The following is a 17075-nucleotide window of genomic DNA, read 5'->3' as shown; positions in this document are numbered from 1 at the left end:
CTGCAGCTCTCTTTCCCCATCTCTCTCTCTTTCTCTCTCAGAAAGAGCATCACAACACTGTCTATATCAGGGATTGGCAACCTTTGGCACGCGGCCCTCCTGGGTAAGCACCTTGGTGAGCTGGGCCGGTTTGTTTACCTGCCACATCCGCAGGTTCAGCCAATTGTGGCTCCCACTGGTTCGCTGCTCCAGGCTAATGGGAGCTGCTGGAAGCGGTGGCCAGTTCATCCCTCGGTCCACGCCACTTCCACCAGCTCCCATTGGCCTGGAGCAGCGAACCGCAGCCAGTGGGAGCTGCGATCGGCCAGACCTGCGGACGCAACAGGTAAACAAACTGGCCCGGCCCGCCAGGGACTCTCTATACACAAGCGGCATCCCAAGTTTGGGAAACACTGCTCTAGTGCAAGCCCTTTCTGAGCTTTGACAAGACAGAAAAAGTTAGAAGGCTTTTCAAGAAGCCATTTCACCGAGATTTTCCTTAAAATCTGTAATTTAGAAACAGCTCACCAGAGACATCTCAAATTTTGCACACATCCAACAATTAGCCACACACCACACAAGTGATGTGTGAAGCACAACTTTTTTTTGAAGGGCTTATAGGCAAAGGCCAAAAAGATAGTCACATCCCTAACTACAGATTGACTGAACGCAGGGCCGGCTCCAGACCCCAGCGCGCCAAGCAGGCACGTGGGGCGGCATTGTCGGGGCAGGGCGGCATTTGGCTCCGGCGGACCTCCCGCAGTCATGCCTGCGGGAGGTCCACCGGAGCCCCGGGACGAGCGGACCTGCCGCAGACATGACTGCGGAGGGTGCCCTCTTCCTGTGGCTCCCCTCGAGCTCCCGCAGGCATGACTGCGGCGGGTGCGCTGGTCCCGCGGCTCAGATGGAGCTCCCGCAGGCATGCCTGCGGATGCTCCACCGGAGCCGCGGGTCCATGGGACGGTCCGCAGGCACTTCTGCCCCGGCCGCGGGACCGGGGAAGGGCGACGCGAGCGGCGCGGTGCGCCACCCTGCTTGGGGCGGCGGATTTTCTAGAGCTGCCCCTGACTGAATGTATTTCCATCATGAGTGCGTGAGAGAAAATGATATGCTGTCCTCTCCCAGCCAGTGTTGCAGAACTTGTACTGAGAGAGCGGGGACAGAAATGCAGTGGCGAAATCTGGAGCGGACGGAAGGAGGAGAAAAAGAACACCAAAAAGTTGAATAACTCCCTGTGACAGATTGCTGGGCAGAACTCCAATTATTTGGGCATAAACCTGACGATAATAGCCGTGCCTAATTAATAGACTGGGGTTGGGCTGGAGAGAGCTCCAAGGCTAATTAACCCGTTAGCCCAGAGAGTAGAAAAGGCACAGGCAGGAAGTACCAGGCGAGAGGGGGAAAGAGAGCCAAAGTCTAGAGTGAGTCCAAGAGCAGTCTCCTCTTTCTCCTTTCCTTGCCGTAGGGGTCTGAGGATGATACGCTTTTCTAAATAAGGAACGGCACAATGCTGTAAAGGTGGCAGGGGAACACTGTAAATAAAACGTGTGGTGTTTACGATCAGCATGTCTGAGCAGTCTGTGTGTGTGCAGAATAATACAGGAGCAGAAACTTACCCTGCTACCCTGTTTTATCAGCTGAACAGTCGCACCCTCAGACATCCTAGTTGTACATCTGATGTCATTTAGACTTTGAGGCTCAAACTCCTTCCCGTTCCTGCTGATCTCGAATACCCCAGCCTGCTCAACGCCAATCTCTCCTGGTTTTGGAGATGTATGCAATATAACTTTCAGGAAAGAGCAAAAAGTTCTGCAGCATGTTGGCATGCTTTAATGCACACACCTGAGGGTGTCCCTTTGGGGTTATGGTCTAGCTTATTTGGGTTCTCAGCTCAGGAGCATCAATACTGTCCTTTCTGTCTTATGCAATAGCACTTAGCACCAAAGTAGACATCACATGGAGATTATAAAATACGGATGGCATGAATCATTATCTGGGAAGTCATATTTAATCATTATCTGGGAAGTCATACTTTATAAAAGCCCTTGTTCCCAAGTGTGAATTTCTTGAGAACTTTCAGATGTGTCGTTTCCAGGAGCATTCTGGGAATTGTCGTTCAAATGATCCCACTTCAAACCTTGACTCTGAAAAGGGTCTAGAATCCATTTAACAGTTTAAATCATTCTAACATACTGTTGTGACTGCCCTAGCAAATGTATTAAGATGTTGAAACAAACTCTTAATGTTAAGAGACTACCTCAAACACCAACAAATGGATAGGCTGCAGTAAATTATGGTGGAATAAGTTCCAGTCTCCTGTGGGTTTCTGGTGACGCCGGCTTTGCATTCTCATGGTTTCCGATTTCACCAGATCTCTTCAGTGGAATTATTTCCTTGTAACTCACTGCAGCCTATCAATTCTACATATGTAATATTGCCCATAAAATAATAATAATGCCATCTTTCCTGAAGCAGTAGCTGGGCTAAAATTCTGCCTCCCTGATGCTTTTTATATTATATTAGTCATGAACTGCAGCTGACAGGAAGTAGCGCTATGGAGCCCCCTCCCAGAAGTCTGATGGAAAAGAAGCATTTCTGTAAAATGAATTCCAGTTGAGTGTATCAAACAGGAAAATGTTAACATTTTCCAGAAACAGCTGCTGTTTCATGCTCCCTTGAACATAAAAGCACATGAGCTGTCTCAATTAGCTGCAGCCCATTAGAAAGACTTACTGCAGAGATTCAAGTGACTGAGAGACAGGAAATGATGTCATCACTAAGTACCAGTAAAGACCTATGAGGCTGAGCCTTAAAAATAACTTTTATAGTCTTGTAATCCAGAAATCGTGCAGTCCCTGAGTAAGCATACAGGCCACCTATAGTAGCTGCTGTGATAGAGCCATTCACCCCGGGAAGGGCTGGTCTCTGAGACACAGGGCCCAGCTCCCCACTGCCTTGCACTTTGTGTTGTCATCAGCACCTGGGCTACGCAAGGATAAGGTGGGTATAAAATACTCCCAGATCTGAACGACAGCACTTTGTAGCCACTTGGCACAGGTGGAAATGATGCCACAAGGTGCCAGGCAAGAGAGAATCAGGCTCTCAATAGTCAGTCAGCGACACTCATCGCTCCACCAGCCACACCCGTGCCTTTCAGCACAATGGAATTCTGTGCCTTCTGTTCAGGGCTGGCTCTACACTTTTCGCCGCCCCAAGCAGCGCGCCGAATTGCTGCCCTGGGCTGGAGGTGGGGGCGGGGGCAGTCCGTGTGCCCTTAGGGCAGCAGGTGCATTTCCGCGGTGGCGGCAATTCGGCGGCAGCTTCTATGTTTAGCTGAAGCCGCCCCGGACAGCTAAACATACAAGCTGCCGCCGCGGAAACGCGCCTGCCGCCCTAAGGGCACACAGCCTGCCCCCCCTCCCCGCTGCCCGCGCAGGGCCGGCTCTGGCTTTTTTGCCACCACAAGCAACAAAAAAAAAACCCAAAAAAAACAACCTGCGCGGGGCCGGAGCAAAGGGCGGGGGGGGGGGGGGGGAAGGAAACCTGCCGGCAGGTCATAGCAATGAAGGAGGGGGGATGGGAAACAAACCTGCCCACCAGAAACAAACCTGCCGGCCGGAGCAATGAAAGGGGGGGGGGGGCAGGAAACCTGCCAGCCGGTCGGAGTGACGAAGGGAGCAGCAAAGGGCGGGGGCGGGGGCGGTGCAAAACAAACTGCCCGGCCGGCCAGAGCGGGGAAGGGAAGAAAAAACAAAACAAAACCAATACCTGCGGGGCGGCGGGAGCGCGGGTGCAGGGGGGCTCCCAGCCCTGCAGACCCCGGGCAGCGGAGTGCACACCCCAGCTGCGGGGGGGCGTGGGGGGTGGCCAGGGCTTCCTTAAGCGGGGCGCTCGCCATACAGCCGGTCCTGCCGCGCCGGCTGCTGGGAGGGCTCCGCGCCGCTCCGGGGGGCAGGCAGGGAAGGACGCGGTCTGCGTGCGGGGCTGCTGCAGACGTGGCACCGCTCCCAGCAGCTCCCCTCCTCTGCGCTGCCGCCCCCTACAGGGCGGCAGGGGCAGCAAACCAAAAATAAAAAAACCTGCAAGAGCAGAGGAAGGAAGCGCAATTAAAAAAAAAAGGATTCGGCAGGATGCCGCCCCTTGGAATCTGCCGCCCCAAGCACCAGCTTGTTCGGCTGGTGCCTGGAGCCGGCCCTGCTTCTGTTACCAGATTTGCCCGTTACTTTGGGGTATGCTCATTTATTCGGGTTACTCTTTTCGGGGGGTTCTGTAATTCTATCAATGTACTGCTTGTGTCACTTGTGTTTTTATATGGAACTCTACTTCTCCCTTCTGCAGCTCCCCTCCCAATGGAGCCATCCTGCAGGACCTAGGTTCCCCAGGGCTGGGTTCCTCCAGCCCCAGAACCGGATGAACATACCCACACCCACACATACATTAACAGAGCAAGTCTGAGCAGACCGGGTCAATCAGCACTGTCCAGCTGACCCCTTATATGTCTCTGGACTCACTGGGCTGGAAGAAGCAGCACTTTAAGCTGCCTCTCCTTATATGCCCCTGGGCTCCATGGACTGGGTCAAGCAGCACTTTCAAGCTGTTACCCTTATGTGTCCCAGGTTCAGCACGTCCCTGTCCCCACTCTCACATCACAATTGTACTGGCAGTAACCTACTTGATGAGCAAACCCCACAGTATTTTGGGCACTGCAGGGATCTTTAGCTTAGGTAAAAGAAGCGTTGCTGTAGAGTGAATGGGGGAAGGTAAAAACAAAAAAGAGTAAAGTTCAGCAAAAGAGAGAGAAGCAACCAACTTAACCATAAAAGTTATTTATTGAATAATAGTGATAATTACACAAGGAGGCTAAACCAACATAACCTACATTATTAAAGGTTAATACCTAGGGTAGAAAGGAAAACAGAGAGAGAGAGAAAAAGCGAGAGAGAAGGGGATCTCACCGCTCCCTGAAGCTTGAACTGGTCGGGGTTCCCAGGTGATGGTGGTAGTTCATGGTCCTGAGGGCTGGAGACAGGCAGAGCCCCCAGCACGATCAGTCAAGAGAATAGAGAGTCCCAGTGGAACTGATGCATAGTCAGAACACTGACTGGAGGGTGAGTAGGGATTTTTGTAGAGAAAATACAATGGTTCAAGGGAGAACACTAGATTTGTTTATGGGTAAACTGATGACTCAAGGGTTTTCTTTAGGCTAGACAATAGGAGCTGATCACTCTTGGCTATGGGTGGTGTTTTCTTCCAGGGAGAGTCCTAATTCTTGTTGATATTAACAGGGGTTTTACCTGTATGAGAATCATTCTCATTGCCAGCACATTACGGAGGCCCCATAATAGAGCCTTTATTCCATGCTTTAGCAAATCCTTCTTTGATATCCACTGGAGTTTTACTTGAAAAAAGATAGGGTTAAAACTAAGTTAAGGACCTCACAGATTTAGCCCTAGATGAGACTAATGGGGTTATTGCAGCAGGGGACAGATGCAGAACCCAGACAGACAGACTAACAGGGCCAGGAAGACGGCATCTTACAGGCCTCCTCAAAACAAAGAAAGTGATCTGAATCTGGGTACCCAACACTCAAGCAGAGGCCTGCACTTTGCCGTGCCTGGCAATCATGGAGGAAGAACTTTGTGAGGTCAAGTACTGAGCGTCTCTGTCTCTTTTCACTGGTTTTCTACCTTTTGGAGGCCATGTGCATGACTGGACTAACACTGTTTCTCTGGCAGGTTTGCTTTTGTTTTCCCAGCTTCACATCAGCTTCACTCCAAATGACTCAATCTCCTTGTCCAAGCCCAGTGATCCAAAAATCAGAAAACCAGCATCAAACCTGTCCAGCCCAACTGCTGGCTGGGTAAGAACTATGGGGACTATGTGGCTGCTGGTGACATTCATCACCCACCATGATACGCAGCCTCCCCAGCAATCTTCAGCAAACAAACAAAAATCTTTCATTACAATAGTCAAAAGCTCCGATTACTATTAAAAACTCAAAATCTGGAAGGCAGGGCGGGCGGTTTATGACCATTGACCTTTAATGCAACTTGGTTTATAAAGAGCTGTCTTTAGGCTGCGCCACTGGGATTGTACAATTTTCTTGGCCGTGAATAGCAGCTTTGTAGCATTCCACTGTGTGGTCATTCACAGGCAATCTGTTGGTCCTTTTAGAGCAGTTTAATAATAATAATGAAAAAAATGTATCTGAAACTCCAGGAGAGGGGAAATCAAGTATCAGCTCATGGCCCAGTCAATGAATGAATGTATTTGGGCCTCCTTGAGGAAGAACAAGGTTGTTTTTAGGAATGGCAACCTGGCACTGGGAGGTCTCTGTATAGCCCTCTCAGTGAAAAAATGCAGGGAATTAATCTGAGACAGTTGGAGTGAGGACAGGAAGAAGAGACAGGGAGAGAGGAAAGGAAGAGAAACAAGAAAAAGGGCCACAGAGTAAAATAAAAAGGGATGCAGGGGAGGATAGCCCGAAGCCATGTTACCTTCTTCTTTTGCTAAGGCCATTTAAGTCACAGATTATTGAGTCTCTACTGGAACTCTACTCATGGATTGTCTATACTGGGGTAGACGTCTCTGATTCATTTTCTAATAGAACCTTAAGCCCATTCATTATGCCCTTAAGACAGGGCCTTATTGCTGTACTGATATTAGCAATGGCACCCTTCTGTTCAGCCCCATTCATACCTCAGCTATGGGCCTCATTCATTTGTTCATTTATGGGTCCTGCTGCTGAGCTCAAGTCAATTGCTGGGCTCAAAGGGGCTGCCTAGCATAGGCCCAGTGGAATCTCACTAACTTTTTAAACTGGAAAAGTTCGAAAGCAGCTGGGAGGACTTGGCATAAACTGAACCAACTGAAAAATGTTTTCATTCAGTTTGTGTTTGGGGGAAATGAGTATGCACTGGGTAAGAGCTGCCCCAAATGCAGACTGCATACTTCTCTTGGGAAAGGCCATATAGATAAATGAGATAATCAGTTAACGCCGAACTTCCGATCAGTGCAGAAGTATATCACATTCTGTCGTCAAAGAAATACGTCTTGTGCTGATATGCATAGTTTGACCTTAACTCAGAGATCGTTCAGCCATACTGTTCTGCTTGAGCAGGGAGAAGAGGGGCAGAGTGGGGGGGAAATACGTGATATGACCTACATGAACCAATATTTCATTCCATTTGTTTGTAAAATTTCCATAGTCCAATGCTGTATCTAGGATGCTGCACAAACGACCTTTACACCAAAGTTCATGGCCCGAGTGGGCCAGAAATGGCAAGTTTCAGTTGAAAGTAACATTTCAAATGTCAATCAGTCTCTAGTGGATGAGGGAATTGAAAGAGATTCTTTTTGAAATCATCCTTGACTGCAGGAACAGGTCTTCAGAAGGAGCATACTTTCAGCCAGCCATGTCTGTGCGCAGCTTTCGTTGAGCTGAACAAAGGAAGGACTTAGAATCTGCAGAAATGGCTGCAGCTTCTAGAAGATGTTATGGGAGCCATGAAATCCACTTGGGGGAAAACAACAATCTCAGCTCTCACCACTGGATGGGAATGAACAGCAATGAAGATCAGACACTGAATTTGTCTATTTTTCTTTTCCTGCCTTGCTGAAAGTCTCACAACAGCCTCTTGGAAGCCACTGATGGCTCTTGTGGTTCTGGATTGCTTGACTTGACATAACCAGTCTTGTTGGTGTTATCAAAGGCAGTCTATGCAATAAGAAGATATATTGTCTGCTTCTCCCAAAAACATCTGTGTGCCTCCTTCCGTGCCACCCTCCAAGTCCTTCCTCAGCTGATCTGCAAACCTCCTCTTCATTTGAATCCCTCCCAGAAACCCACTTCTCCTACAACCCCTACAAGCAACTAGCTGACTAAGGGCTTGTCTACACGTACCGTGCTGTGCTGCTGTAGCACTTTGTGAAGATGCTACATACTCCCCAGAGGTTAGGCTGGTATCACTGCGTCACTCAGGGGTGTAGATTTTCCAGCCCCCTGAGCAACATAAATTATACCGATATAAGTTTGTAGTGTAGACTGGGGCTCAGGCTGTGGAATGGGACTACTCTCATGCTTAATGTTAAACATGTGTAAGCACTTCACTGGACCAGAGTCTAGCTCATCTATTTATCTTGTGAGTGAATTGCTCACCTGGGTGGAGGGAGGATGTTGAATGTTGGAGACAGGGGAAAATAGAGATTGGAACTGGAGCCAGAAATGGGTATGGGAGGCAGATCAGAAGGCTGAATTCTCCAGCAATTTAGAGTCTTTAATTTAAAAAAGCAACAATGACAAAATATCAGGGCCGCCCAGAGGGGGGGGGGGGCAAGTGGGGCAATTTGCCCCAGGCACCGCAGGGGCCCCCACGAGAGTTTTTCGTGGCCCTCGGAGCAGGGTCCTTCACTTGCTCCAGGGGCCCCGGAAAACTCTCGCGGGGCCCGGGCCTCCGGAGCTTCTTCCGCTCCGGGTCTTTGGCGGCAATACGGTGCCCGGGATCCTTCCGCTCCGGGACCCACCGCCGAAGTGCCCCGAAGACCTGCGGCGGGGGGTCCTTCCGCCCTGGGACTCGCCGCTGAAGTGCCGGGTCTTTGGCAGCAATTCGGCAGCGGGGGGCCCCCGCTGCTGGTCTTCGGGGCACTTTGGCGGCAGGTCCCGGAGCGGAAGGATCCCCCACCACCGAATTACCACCGAAGTGGGGGCCCCCCGCCACCAAAGGCCCAGGCCCCCTGAATCCTTTGGGCGGCCCTGCAAAATATATGTAATTAATAAGCTTTGACCTGTCACCACCCTACTCTGTATTCTCCCTTTTGTCTGTATTGTCTTTTTAGAGTGTCAGCTCTCCCACGACAGGTTTATGTTACCCCCGGTGTTAAGAAAAGGTCTCATACATAGAAGGTGCTACTACAATCTAAATAATAAATAGCAATAACAGAGTATTTCTTCCCCTCCCCAGACAGGTGCCATGAATCAAGATGCTTAGATTGTAATTATTTAGATTACAATTACTACTTAGATTGTAAACTCTTTGGAACAGGCAATATCTTTTTGTTCTGTGTGTACAGTACCTAGCACAATGGGGGTCTGGTCTGTGATTGGGGCTTCTAGGAGCTACGGCAATGTAAAATAATAAAATAATAATAATAATTAATATGCACAGTTACCAAGTTAACAGACGACCCAGAAGTTGTTTCAGGATAGAGCCCTAATCAAGCCTAATCTCATTTATACAGATTTTAGGGGAAGAGATAAGTGCACAAGGTAAGGAGGATATAAAAAAAATACACATCAACCTCTTCTCTTGGTAGGTGAAGTGGATAGCCTCATCTCCAATGCTCTGGACAGCACAAGATGCAAGCTTGCTTCCAAATACTAGTCTCTGCTTGTCAATGTAGCAATCTCTGTCAATGACACCAACGGGCTGGCTGTTCCTAATTACTATGCCTTGGTGACAGACATCTACTGCTGAGCTTTCATGAGATCTGATGAAGAAGTTTGTCGGCACTTGTCAATTTTTCGAATGGAAACAATGAGCACAGTTACACTTCTCGTGAAAGGCTGCCTTTGGGATGAGAGGTAAAACGAAGGCCCTGACTGCTGTAGTCATGAAAAATTCCATGGCACTTCTTATAAGACTTGGGATGTTAACCAGGTTGTGCTGGCTAAGTTCTAATGTGGGTATTCATTCTGCCTCCCTAAATTACCCTGCAGTTTCAGTTGGATACTGTGTTCTTCACTCTGTCTTCCAAACTGTTACGTAGTGTTGCTGTGCACTGTTAATCATCTGTCCTTTTCCGTTCCAGCCCGGGCTGTATTTCAGTGGTGGGTGAAGTGATCTCAGACAGATAATTTGCAAAACACTTAGAGATCCTTGTATAAAAGGCATTATTATAAATGCCAGTCATTACCATTAGCAAAGAACTCTCTCTCCTAGTGTGTATATGTGACATTGCCCTCCGTACATTTATGGAAATATGTTTATAAGTATAAATATGATGTAACTGGAATATGCTTTATGCAAAAGGTCTCTTGTAAGGTATCATTACAAAGCATATAATCTATTGAGTGTGTTCATCCTATTTGTATGAATGTATCATTCTTGTCCCTGAAATGAGGAACATGAAATATAATTCTGAGGCCCTACTGTAGTTATGCAAAGTGTGGGCCATTAATGGTGGTTTGGACTCTTGATGGCCCCATTAAGTAGGACAATTGGTTGTAGATGGCTCTGTTTTACTTGTAAGCCTCCCTGTATAAGTGTGTGCCAAGGAGTGGGTAATGAAGTCTCACAGGACATGTGAACCTGTCACATGAAACTGGAATCCGTCTTAAACCTGGGGCTTTCTCATTTAGAAGGAGAGGAGGAACCCAGAGAGAGACAAAGGATTCCTGCCTTGTGCCAAAGCTATAAAAGGGGGTGGAACAGAACAAATGGGTCTCAGTCATGTGGAATCCTCTGCTTTTCACCTAAGATGCCTGCTGGAACTAACAAGGCCTGTACCAGGGGAAAGGATTGGGCCCAGACTAGGAAAGAGTCTAGTCTGTGAAAGAAGCTGATTGAAACATCTCTAAGGTGAGATTTACCTGTATTCAGTTTCTTAATGTATTAGGCTTAGACTTGCGTGTTTTGTTTTATTTTACTTGGTAACTTACTTTGTTCAGTCTGTTATTACTTAAAACCATGTAAATCCTACTTTTTATACTTAATAAAATCACTTTTGTTTATTAATTAACCCAGAGTAAGTTATTAATACCTGGGGTAGCAAACAGCTGTGCATATCTTTCTATCAGTGTTATAGAGGGCGGACAATTTATGAGTTTACCCTGTATAAGCGTTATACTGAGTAAAACAGATTTATTTGGGATTTGGATCCCATTGGGAGCTGGGTGTCTGGGTGCTGGAGACAGGAGTACCTGCTGAGTGGTTTTCAGTTAAAGCCTGCAGCTTTGGGAACATGGTTCAGACCCTGGGTCTGTGTTGCAGCAGGCTTGCGAGTCTCACTCAACAAGACAGGATTCTAGAGGCCCAAGCTGACAGGGAAAACGGGCTCAGAGGTAGTTTCAGCACATCAGGTGACAGTCCCAAGGGGGTCTCTGTGACTGAACCCATCACAGTATATATTATTACATCATCAAAAATTTAAGCTGTTCACTTCAGGGTAAAAAATCACACAATGGGCTTGCCAAGATTCCCCGCATCACCTGAGATAGTCCCTGTAAAAGGTCTAAGTTTCCCATCTTTCATCTCTGTCAATAGCCCTTGCTATATCTAATATCCCTTTGTCTTTACTTCTAACTTTAAAGTGAAAGAGAGAGAGACGTAACTAATCCATTAACAATGACTCAGAATAGACATGGTTAAAATAAGTGAGAAGCTCGGGAATACGAAACATTCACAGTTTCAAATAAGAGCTTAAAAAAAGATCTCCCACCAGCTGTTCTAGAAAATGTGTGACTTGTACATTTGTAAGCTACAAAAGTCCACAATCTCACAGAATGTTAGGACTCGTCAACCAGAACCCACAAGTCATGACACTGGGACCTTGGCTCTGTCCTTGCTAAGCTGAGGACCAGATTCTGGCTGCAAATGACATGAGCGAAGCTCTCCACTGGCATAAAGCCAGCCAAGGCAGCCCCTGCACCAGCTGGATCTGTCCTCACCATATTCCCCAACACAGGGATTAGCCTGGGGGAAGGGAGGGGACACGGTGGCATTTTAGGGATCTTGCACTAATGGCATAAATTACAGCAGCACCTAGGCTGCTCCAATTCATGCTGGGGCTGGGCTGGCACAGAAACAGGGAGAAGTTACAAGCTCCCTAAGGTCCTACCCCGACAGCCCAGAAAATGTTCTACTGTGCAGGCGTCTGCCTTGGGAAGTTCATTGCCTTATGTATCTGGTGTAGTGACCATCTGGAGATAAGGGAATTACTCAAATCAGTCCTTGTGAGCATTCAGTTGCATTTACCAAGACGCGGAGCTTGGATTCCTCATGAAACACTTTATTCCTAGATGTGGCTCGGGTAAGTGCCAGTGTTCTTGATTCAAGGTATCAGAGCAGCTGAGCCAGATGCCAAAACTAACTAGCAATACTATCAATGGCTCCATTGAAAATGCCAATGGCAAACACAGCCCAGAGCTGCAAAACAACACGAATGCTGAAATGAGTGGGGCTGTCTAATCTCTCGACAAAAGGATTGTCGGATAACAAGGGAGGCTGGGGCTGGGGAAGAAGGTATCTGGGGCAGGGGGCAGTTTCTTAAATGTGCAAATTACACATATGGAGTTTCCACTCAAAAAGTCTTATAAGGTGTGAGTTTTGGCAGAGCTGTTGTGGTTCCCATGGAAACCCAATGAGACTGGAGCCAGGATGTCTGGGGAGAAAGATGACAGCAATACATTGTAAATGCATTGTAATTGCCCCTGGAACACATGAACTGGAAGCCTCGGGCCTGACTCAGCACACTGGAGATATGTTGTCACTTACTGGACAGAAACTTTTTTATCTCTGCATCCATTACATATGGCCTAAGGACCTCTTTTTTTTTTTTTTTTTTTGCAAAGCAGCTTCTATTTTCTGATATCAAGCCCTTTCTGGAACACCTTGAACCCAGGGCGCCAAGCAGGATGTGCCCTGGAAGCCACGAGGTTTAGTAGATTGCACATTACGCAGATTAAGAAAGCTCCATGGCAAAAATACATCATTGGCTCAGTGCACCGAAGGCCCAGTCTGTGCCATCACTGACAGCCCTTTGCAGTACCCGATGCACAGTTCCTTATGTCAAGTATCAGAGGGGTATCCGTGTTAGTCTGGATCTGTAAAAAGCAACAAAGAGTCCTGTGGCACCTTAAAGACTTAGGGGCTTGGCTACACTTACAGTTTGCAGCGCTGGTCATCCAGCTGTGTAGGAGCAGCGCTGGTGTGTGGCCACACTCACAGCTACCAGCGCTGGTGTGTGGCCACATTTGCAGCATTTCCAGCGCTGTTGGGAGTGATGCATTATGGGCAGCTATCCCAGCATTCAAGTGGCCGCAACGTGCTTTTCAAAAGAGGGGGGTGGAGTGGGGTCTAGTGTGACAGGGAGCGGGGGGAAAGAGAGAGTGGATTTTTGGAGCCAACACTGTGTGTTAGCTTCCTGACTTGAAAAATCAGAACATTTTCCGACCACAGAGCTCATTCACAACAGGGAGGAGGATCTCATTTGATTGTTCACAGATTGATCACAGCAAACAGGAGCTGATAAGCAGCTCCGGTAGAAACGGAGCTCCGGAGGTTCACAACAAAACAAAGAGAGGCTGCATAACAAAACCCTGGCCACTAATAGATGTATTGGAGCATAAGCTTTCGTGGGTGAATACCCACTTTGTCAGACGCATGTGATCTCCTCTCTCTTTTAGCTGCAGCTCATCTACCAGATCTGACGCAGAGGGGCATAGCAGGTACTGCTTGTTTTCCAACACTACATGATGTGGAAATGGGATAGCAAAGTTCTGCTCTCTTCCCCCTAGGCTACATCACAGCCAGGGAACACAGCTTCAGAGGTGTTAGCTTACCTCTGACAGGGCTTTTCGATCATGTTAAGCAAACACAGTTGATCTAGCACCACTGAAAAACAACCCTTTTTCCCCTCAGAAAAACAGAACCAGAGGGAGGTGATAGCTACAGAATGTAGACAGAGGCAATGGTTTGGCCCGTGCATACACATTTTTCAGCATTAGCTCCAACTCTGTTTATGATACCCATGGTGCCCAATGCCTCTGTGAAACAATGCCACTTGTGCAAGGGAGTCGCAGTGTATTGTATGTTGTAATGTATATTCATTTTATTCAGGATTATTTTACCTCTCAGTAAATCCAAGGCGATTTTCAAGAACCTGTTTCCAAATGGAAAGAAGGAGTGGTTGTTACAGAAAACCATCAGTGATCAACAAGCAGTTGGGGTATAGACTTGCAAATGCATGTCAGAGGACAGGATTCACCACCTCCCATTTAAGGCAAATTATACCATCGCTGTCATGGGATAGACTTGGAAAGAATCATCGGATTCTTCATTTGAATGGACCCTTTGGCAACTGGCACACTGAAAAGCCATGTAAGAGCATGATCCTACAAAGGGTTTTGCCCCTAAACATCTAATGAAGTCAATAGGAGTCAATGGCACTCAGCATCTCTCAGGTTTTCTGTAACTGATGAACTGCAAATAGAAGTGTATCCAAAGGAGCAATGTGGTGTGTGCATGGAGCCAAGGTTTAAATCAGGTCTTGCGTCACCCTGAGGGAAATTGAGAGACACATTATTTTTACTCTCACAGTAGGCTTTGGTACAGAAAACAGCCGGGGCTACAGCTTATCCCAGCCCAGTTAGGGCTGGAAAGAGCCAGGTCTGAGACAACAGAAGGAGCTCTCATTCTCCATCTGAGTAGGGCTTTGTGAGTCAGGCTGTGTTTGCATAAACTGGACCTGGTTACTAACTGCAAGTTTTCCTTTCTGTAACCACTTTGCCTTTGAAGGTTATTATTAGCAATATAATAATAGTTATTAATGGCAACCTTGAGTTTGAACCATCATGCAAGATAACATATGTGATAATATAACTCTGGGGAATGGGATTACTTGGCTTTTTTTTCTTTTTGACTGTTTGCACCTGCAAGTATTCTAGTGAGTGAGTTTACTGGCAGTGTGTTTGTGGAAACAGTGAACTTTAAGCAATTATTAGGGAGTATTAGGAATTACATGGATTCAATAGGGCTCAGAAACATGCCATATGAGCTGAGAGTCCCATCAGAGAAAGCAATGCAGGTTGAATACCAAATATTCATTGTGATCTGCTGGTGTGAAATCTAGAGAGCAAAATTATTTGGTGCATCATTTTGAATAAATTTGAGAAAATTGTACTATTTTTGCAGTTTGTGAGAAAAGAAGAGACAAAACTCAGCCAATAAATCATTCACTGCCAGTTATTCACCCATCCTTACTGAGGCAAAAGGATATTCACTAACATGCTTAGCCAAGTGGAGAGCTAATCAGAAACCATAATTTGACTTCCATTTGTTTCACTTGTGAATTTTCAAAGCAGATAGTTTTAATCTGCTCTTGAGATCCTGAGTGTGCCCTGGAGAATATTGGATAAAAAGTGCCTGCCTTGTCTCCTTTGCATCCTAATTAGCAGAACACCATGTCTAAGCCAGGTGTAACCAACTATCTGCAGCCCCAGGTGGGACAAAGGCATGAAGTATACAAGGGGAACTCTTGGCTTTATGGAGAACTGTAATCTTGTTTTGTTCTGCCTCACTCATATTCCTAAATTTTTTTTTTAAACTCCTATTTTTCTCTTCTTAGCTATGGGATAGCTCAGTGGTTTGAGCATTGGCCTGCTAAACCCAGGGTTGTGAGTTCAATCCTTGAAAGGGCCATTTAGGGAACTGGGGTAAAAATCTGTCTGGAGATTGGCCTTGCTTTTAGCAGCAGGTTGGACTTAGATGACCTCCTGAGGTCTCTTCTAACCCTGATATTCTATGATTCAGCATTATTTCATCACCTCTCCCCATTACAGGTGGGCCATGCAACTAAGACCTTTCTACCTTTCAAGATATTTATGGAAGGAAGAATTACCATCCGTCTGCTGCAGGATTTAAATTCACCCAAGGATGCTCTGGCTGATTTTGCTCATACTGCTTTGCAAACCATTTCAGAGTATGAAACTAAGTGGTGTAAAGAGAAAACAAAACCTGTTTGGAAACATTCAAAAAATGTGCTTTCTTCTGCATCTGAGCAAATCCAAAGTAGCTCCACTGATTTCAATAGTGTTTCTCTGAATTTATCATAGTGTAATCAAAATCAGAATCTGGCCTTATGTCACTATCATTATATAGTTGTGAGGCTTATTTTAAGATGATGCTTCAGTTCTGTGACACTACTGCGGTTAGAGACATGTGCCCATCTGTTCTCCATGTAAATCTGCTCTTGCCAACTGGAAGAACTGTCACAGTAAGCATGTCCTGGAATCAGGGGAGTTTGAAATGACACATGCTTATGTCCTCTCCAAGGTTTGGATATCATTTTAAATATTCAAGACAACTTATTCCTATTGTGTAACTAATTTAGCTTTGCAGGACTTCCTCATGGTAAGCACAACTGTCCCACCCTGAGACTCTACGTGGCTGGGAAACAAAACCGTTTTTAGCATGAACCTCACCCTCCATTACTGTACGGAAATCACAGTTGCTAAAGTGATTAATACTTGGAAAAGGTGTGTCTGCCTTGGAGAAGAATGGAATGTTGGGCTTTTATGGCACCTGGAGAGTCTATTGGAAAAAGACAAGTTGAATAGCAAAATCAGGACTGGAGAAACCGGCTTGGTAATGAGTCCTTGGGGATGAGTTCTGCCTGTTATTTATTTACATATTTTAAGAGGAAAAACAACTTTATTGTTAGTCATTTGGTTTTCTTTCCAAATGCAATATTAGTTATATAATTAAATACGAGTCTTATTACTATATCCCAGGAAATACTCCCCCCTCCCCCCCAAAAAATATTTTGGGCCCCATGAAAGCTGTGCCATTGACTTCCATGAGGACATGTCCATAGTACATGATTTCTATTTAAGGATTTTAGAGCAAGATTTGGTGGCACAGTGGTATTGACACTTGACCCATGTTTATGCTATAGCCTCTGCCATTTCTACCACCAGTGGAGAATTCTTGGTCCCAACTTTTCCATTGTGTACCCAGCTTCAGTGAGCTCCTTCCACCACAGCCCTGCCACTCTTCCTTAGGCATCTACAGATAGTATAAAAGGAGCAGGAACAGAGAGAAATGGGATGCTGGCTGGGTGATGGGGAACTCTCCCCTGGGGACTATGTGACACATGAATAACCTGAGACTCTTTAGGCAGGGGGCAATAAATAATGCAGAGCTGACCAAGGATGGGAAAATACGCTAGACAAACAGATTGGCACACACGTGTCTTTTACTCTTAAAGTAGCTCTTCAGAGAATGGTTCCAATTTCTGTTCAGCTTTTTAACAGGGTGAATGCCCACGAGAGGTTTTAATTAAGTATTTAGCTGCTGGCAAATTTTGTATCCATCTGTTGC

Source organism: Mauremys mutica, chromosome 11, assembly GCF_020497125.1.
Source record: "Mauremys mutica isolate MM-2020 ecotype Southern chromosome 11, ASM2049712v1, whole genome shotgun sequence".
In the NCBI taxonomy this organism is placed as follows: Eukaryota; Metazoa; Chordata; order Testudines; family Geoemydidae; genus Mauremys; species Mauremys mutica.
Note: the sequence above shows the minus strand (reverse complement) of the source record.